Consider the following 6,726-nt stretch of genomic DNA (forward strand, 5'->3'; position numbering starts at 1 on the left):
ATTCTTTGCTGAGGCCCAGATCCCACCACAAAGGTTTCCACTCCTCCTTGCCCTCTGCACCACGCTCACCTTCCGACGAGTCTGTGCACGATGGGATGGACCAGGGTCAGTGACGGCCTCTCGGCCCGACCCGCATGCGGCTCACGGTGCTAACCTAGGTGGGCTCTTTTTGATCAGATGTTCTCCCTCTTAACTGTAGGCAAATACTATCTAGTCAGTTGCTCATGTAACTTGGTAAAATCCCCATAAAGTAAAACACATACCTTACCCCTTCAAGTCCATTGTTGGCACCCTCTGCAAAATGAGAACAGGCCGTCAGTCGCTGAGCAAGTAAACACGATAGGTAGGCTTACATAGCTCCATCCGAAATATGTGGCTCCAAGAACTTGCACTTCACCCTAAGTTTACATTAATGTAAACAAGAATTAACAAACATTAGACCTAGTAATTTCAGCTGGCCATTGCCGAGCACTGCCAGGGGCCCAGACCGGCAGGGAAAGAGGACGGCATTCTGTGATGCTCTGCTCTTCCATGAGCTGATGTACCACCAGTCACAGCATGGAACTGGGTTCGCCCAGAGCTGGCACACCTCTCTACTTTCTGGCATATGAGGGACTAATCTGGCCAGTCTGGGAAAATAATGAAGACATCCTGCTTAATAATATTCAACACCAGAGAGTTAAAACTCAACCTGCCATTCCTTTATAAAAACTGGATTAGGGACCTGCCTACTACCATCAGCTCTGAGCCGTGGCTGCTTTTGGTCCCCTATGGAACCATGTGCCAGGCAGGTTCAGACACTATAGCTACTTAGTAATTTTGTTTTGGGATTGAGTAGAAGAAAGGAGAGAAAATAGGGTACTTCTAACCACTATGTTTGTGCAAATAGTATACAAGTAAAGTAGAAATGTCTATAGTATCTTGGTTTGGAGTGTGTATGATTAATATACCTTTGTCATTTGTAGGGAAAGCAAAACAACCACCTCTAGTAGTAGTTGGGAAAAGAAAATCGAGCCAATTTGCCATATCACTTAACTGGAAAGGATGCTTAAAAGCATCCTACAAATCTAGGACTAGTACCAGTGTGGTTAGCTAGTTTTTCTTAATAACCAGTGTCCCTGTACAACATTTACAGTCCTCACAGATAATTGTTTCAGAATTGCAGGTTTTTCTCTAAAGAAGGGCCAGCTTTACTTTCTCCTGTTTCTTTTCTAGGATTTCTAGAGAAAATGCTACTTGCACATGTTGGTTCTTGAAATCCTCCATAACCAGAAGAGTTTTGGGTCACCAACACAAGGATAGGCTGCAGCTGTTCCAAGGTCTGGGGAGCCTCAAACTTGGAGGGAAACACTGGTTTTCACAGATGCTCAACATGGCTGTCTTTAAAAGACTCATAACATTTTTTGTCCCCTTTCTATGCTTGGAAATCCTTCAGTGTGTCGAGTCTTTAGATGTGGTTCATTGGTATATGAATAAGTATCTGTGTAAAACAGTGAGTGTGCAGTGTGTAAATACTTTAAATTATTATGCTAGAAAAATAAAGGTAACATACCAAGCTGTGGAATGTTTGTTCTGTGATTATAGTGACACCTGCTGGAAGAGCTGAGAAACAGCAGTAGAAGAAAGGAAGTGAGGGTGTTTGTGCAGCATCTTTTATAGTTACTGACAAGTTGTACCCTCTGCCCACAGACTCACTTATTTTCTGAACTATATCACTACTGTAATTTTTCCTTTTTTTAATTTTAAGCATTGCAAATAAGTATCTGTGAGACTGGCCCACTGATGTTATCTGAAAGGTCTGTCTTGAGTAATAGTTTTGGTCCTTTGAAGTTTTGGGGCCTGCACTTTGGTCCTTTACAGCAGCACCGAGTGCAACTACTTACTCCTGGTGGGGAAGGTCTTGGAGGCAGGATTTTCTAGCTTTGGAACTTTTTCAATCCCTGCTTCTTGGGTGTTCTAAAAAGAGACATCACAAGGTTACGAGTTTAAGAAACGTGCCAAAGGGTAAAAAAGCTTGAAAAAGAATTAAACCCAAACTGAAGACAGGAAAGCACTGTTACTGCCACTAGGTAGAACACGAAATGGAGCAGATTTTGACTGTGGGAAACATACAAGTAATCATTTCTTAAATGAACAGCTGTGTAGACCGGTTTGGAACGAATGAAACAGGAACATGAGTTGGCAGCTGAACCACAGAGGTGACAGCGGCACAGCCACTGCGTCCCTAGCACGTATGTCTGTCCTGAGTGAACGCTAAGAAAGAATCCACATCACAATGCCGTCTGTGCTTACACGGCACACATTCTTTAACATACTCTATGTCCACACCTCCAGCTTTTCAAAGATTGAAACTTGAGCAACTGTCCAAAAACCAAAAAGGGAGGCATTTAGCGGCATTCTGTTGCCCGGAATCTGCTGTAATAACAATTGCTTCAGTCCTTTCTGACAAAGAGACCTTCAACAGTTTTCCCTTAAATATGTATGTGAACCAAGGAACACCCCCCACACACACACACACACACACCTATAGGGAATGTAATCAAGACACTGAAGAAAGAGTCACCTCACAGTGACTTCACTGCCTCGCTCACCAAACTGTTTCTGCTTCCATGCATGTCCTGTGTATCTTCCAAATGGACAAGTCATACTCATACTATCATTATTCAGACGGCAGTTTCCTTTGAATTTACTGCTCTTCCCCTAAGTACCCCAGTAAGCAAGATGTTTGACACTATCAACTAAATAGAATATATAGTCCCTTACACCCAACAGGCGAGGTGTGTGTTTGGAGTAGGAATGTCTGGGCCCCACCACCCTTGTGCAGATAAACAGGGAGCACGGGACACCCAGTGGAGGATGCACTCATGGACCTACAGAGATGGGATGTACACCCCTGGCCTCATTTGAATGATGTTCGAACCAATTGAACAAACCAGTCCCATCAACTAGAATACATTAAAAGTCACTGCATCAGCCCTGACCATTTTGGCTCAGTGGTTAGTGCGTTGGCCCGCGGACCAGAGAGACCCAGGTTCGGTTTCCGCTAAGGGCATGTACCTTGGTTGCAGTTTGTCCCCGGGTGGCAACCAGTCAATGTGTCTCTCTCACACTGATGTTTCTCTCTCTTCTTCCCTCTCTCCCTCCTGCTTTATCTGTAGATAAATGCAAAAATGTCCTCAGGTGAGGTTAAAAAAATAATAAAATAAAATAAAAGTCACTGCATCAAACTCCAGCAAGAAGGGCATTTTCCTAATTGACAGTTCTTAATGGGTAAGAGTTCCATGACCCATTTTTTATTTCAACTTCAGAAGAAGAAAAAAAGTAGGCATTCTCTTACCAGATTAAATATACAAGACCTATAGCATGCAAATTAATCAAGTAGACATTGCATCTACCATAAATGACATTTGAAAAAAAAACAAAACCAAAAATATCCCCATGATGCTGTTGAACGGTGCCAAGGGCTTCCAAAGTCTTCTAACAGGAAGCAGTGACATAGGAGTCACTGAGGGGTGGGGGAGGGGGGAAATATATTTATTTTCTAGCAAGACCATCTTTTGAGCTGCCAAAGAGCCATGCCATTACTGCATCACCGGCCATTTGTGCAGTGTGGATGGACTGTGGGGAGACCTACTGATAGGCTCAGTCTAAGTACAAGGGAAGGATTCTGGGCCAAAGTCACCACGGGACCTCGTGTTCCTTCTTGGGAAGGAAAAGGAAAGAGTTGTGAAATAACTTGGGATGGCACAAAATATAAGATTCTCGAGAGCCCTGTCAAATTGGAAATTCGGGTGACAGACAATTGGGAAAGTAGTGAAAGTATACCTGGGGCGCTGGGAGGAAGGGTGGCCCCGGGACAGGAAGCACCCACAAAATAGAATGACATACAGAACGTAGACTTATTGCCTTCTGGGCCACAAGACCATTGTCAAGGGTTCATTTGTGTGTAAATAATTTATATTTTCTGCTTTCGAGGAGACAGCATAGCATAGTGGTCAAGATGACTGTGGAATTGCACGGTCTAAGTCTAAATCCCCTCACTTTCTTGGTTGTGCAGCCTTAGATATGCCAAGCCATATCCTCATCTTCCTTTTTTTATTATTGATTTTTAGAGAGAGGAAGGGAGAGGGAGAGAGAGACAGAAACATGGACTGGCTGCCTCCTGCATGCCCCCCACTGGGGATCAGGCCCACAACCTGGGCATGTGCCCTGACGGGAATCGAACCAGCGACCTCTCGGTCTATGGGTCAATGCTCAACCTGTGAGCCACACTGGCTGGGCGCCACATCCTCATCTTTAGAATGGGAATCCTAATGAGTCTTCACACCTCAAACATTCATAGTGAGAGTTAAATGTGTTACCGTGTCTACAGTTCTTAGCCCAGTACCTAGGGCAGACCTAGCACTCAACACATGTCCCTGAAAATGTACCTGAGATGGAGAACTGCGTTCACTTGGGGGAACCACAAACCCTGAGCACTTCCTAGAACTACATTAGCATGTATGCCTCTGCGTACATTCTAGAATCTAGGGCTGGGTCAAAGTTCTCGAGTTTAGACATCTCTGTGAGGGGGATGAACCCTGTCCCATGGCTCCCAGGAGAAGGGGCGAGGCCAACTGCCAAAGCTGCACACGGGTGCCTCCCGCTCGCTGTTCACTGCAGCCCCCCAGGAATCTCAGCACGAACCCCTGCAGGCCCCTGTAGAGAGAGTCATCCCCACACGTGAGCAACCACCTGCCCCGGGTAGAACTTCGTGGGTCGAGTGGCCTGGGGACAGGAAGAACTCCGGAGGAAAGCTGTCACCCGGGGAAGTGTTGCTCGCGATTTCTGGTCATGGTTCCACGCCTCGGCCAACAGGAGCCCAGCGGAGAGACCCAGCTTTGGGACAGGACACTCTGAAGTGCTTTCGGAGGCCGGTGCACGCGAAAGGTCTGGCAGCAGGGCCTCCAGAGCGCACGTCAGAACCTTCCCTCTGGCCGCAGTGTTCGCGCTGGGCCGGCTGTAGGTTCCGACCCGATCAGCGTCGTGGGAGCAGGAAACCGAGCCCGCGAACAGGAGAGCCTACCAGGCTGCTGACAGACGCAGATTTGCCCAATTGAGCAAAATCCCTCTGCTCTGTGATCTTAGGATTTTTTCCAACGTAAGAAGTGAGAGGAGAGGAGTTGTGAGAAATTGTCACAGACACTCAATAAAAAGGCAACATGTAAAGTTAATGGAAAGAAAAGGTGTTGAAAAAGACTACAAAAATCATAGAAATGGAAAAGAGAGAGAAGTAAAAGGTGAAGGAGGAATTTTGCGAAAAGTTGTGTGCACAGCTAATAAACACATGGACGAGACACAAAGGTGCAGGCAGTGTTGAGGCATCTCTGGAGAAAAGCAGTGGGGTGGAGGGATCGGCTTATTCTCTGGTTCCCCAGAGAATCAGAACCAATAGAATATGAATAGTGTATATATATGGTGGGCAAAAGTAGGTTTACAGTTGTTCTTATGGAAAATTACACATTAATGAACAATAATACAGGAGTAAATTCTGTGTTTCATATCCTCACAACTGTAAACTCATTTTTCCCACTCCTGTATACATATATTCAGCCTCCATAGCCACGTGAGCCAAAGCCTGTAACAAGACGTGTTACAGGTCGCTGGTTTACATTCCAGAGTCTGAAGGTTCAAGAACCAGGAGCTAAGCACAGAAGATGGATGTCTGGGATCAGGCAGAGGGAGAGAATTTGCTCTTTTGGATTTTTGTTTCCTTCAGGCCCCCAGTAGATTGGATGATGCCCTCCCACCTCGCCCACATTAGTGAGGGTGCTCTATCTCTTCAGTCTGTCTACTGAATCAAATGCTAATCTCTTCCAGACCCATTCTCAGAGACACACCAGAAATAATGTTTTACCAGCTATCTGGACATCCCTTAGCCCAGTCAAGTTGACACCTAAAATTAACCACCATATATATATATATATATATCCCTCAGGCATTGAAGAGGCAATAATTGGTCAAGACTTTTTGATTTCATCAAGTCCAGTTTGAACTACCTCAATGCAAAGCGGGAAAGATCGATTGAAAGGTTGCACAGGAATCTTACGGAACCCAAGGGCGGGAATGAAGCCGCACCCACAAGGCGAGAAACAGTCTGGGAAGCTGTTAGGGGCTCATCGCTCTACAGCACTTTCTTCTCTCTCACTTTGCAGGCTGATTTCTCCACCTCAAAAGTAGTCTTGGTGGAATATGACCACCTAGGGAGTTATGGTTCCATCCACCTGCAGAGAGCTCCCATTCCTGGTGGGGCTGGGAGGATTTCTTTGTGATAAGTGAGCATAACACAAAGCGGGCCTTTGTGAAGTGTTGGCTCTTTTGAGCTCTAGGGTATTGGTGTGGCTCACTTCAGCCACTCCGTGAGAGGCCGCCACTGCCACCCTGAGTGATACCCTCCCTCACTTTCTACTCCCAAACCCGGCTTTGTTTCTTCACGATCTTACAATAGACTGCATTTCATGTTTACGTATTATTGTCTGTCTCCCTTGCTGGGATGCAAACTCCATAAGAACAGAGATGTACTATTTACTGTTTTTTCTCCAGAGAAGACAATGGTGCCCACTATGTATTAACAGTATTTGTGGAAGGGAGGGACGGAGGGAGGGAGGGAGGGAGGGAGGGAGGGAGGGAGGGAGGGAGGGAGGGAGGAGGAAGGAAAGAAAGAAAGCTGAAATCAAACAGGGATGC

This window comes from Molossus molossus, unplaced genomic scaffold (assembly GCF_014108415.1).
Source record: "Molossus molossus isolate mMolMol1 unplaced genomic scaffold, mMolMol1.p scaffold_m16_p_3, whole genome shotgun sequence".
NCBI classification, from domain to species: domain Eukaryota; kingdom Metazoa; phylum Chordata; class Mammalia; order Chiroptera; family Molossidae; genus Molossus; species Molossus molossus.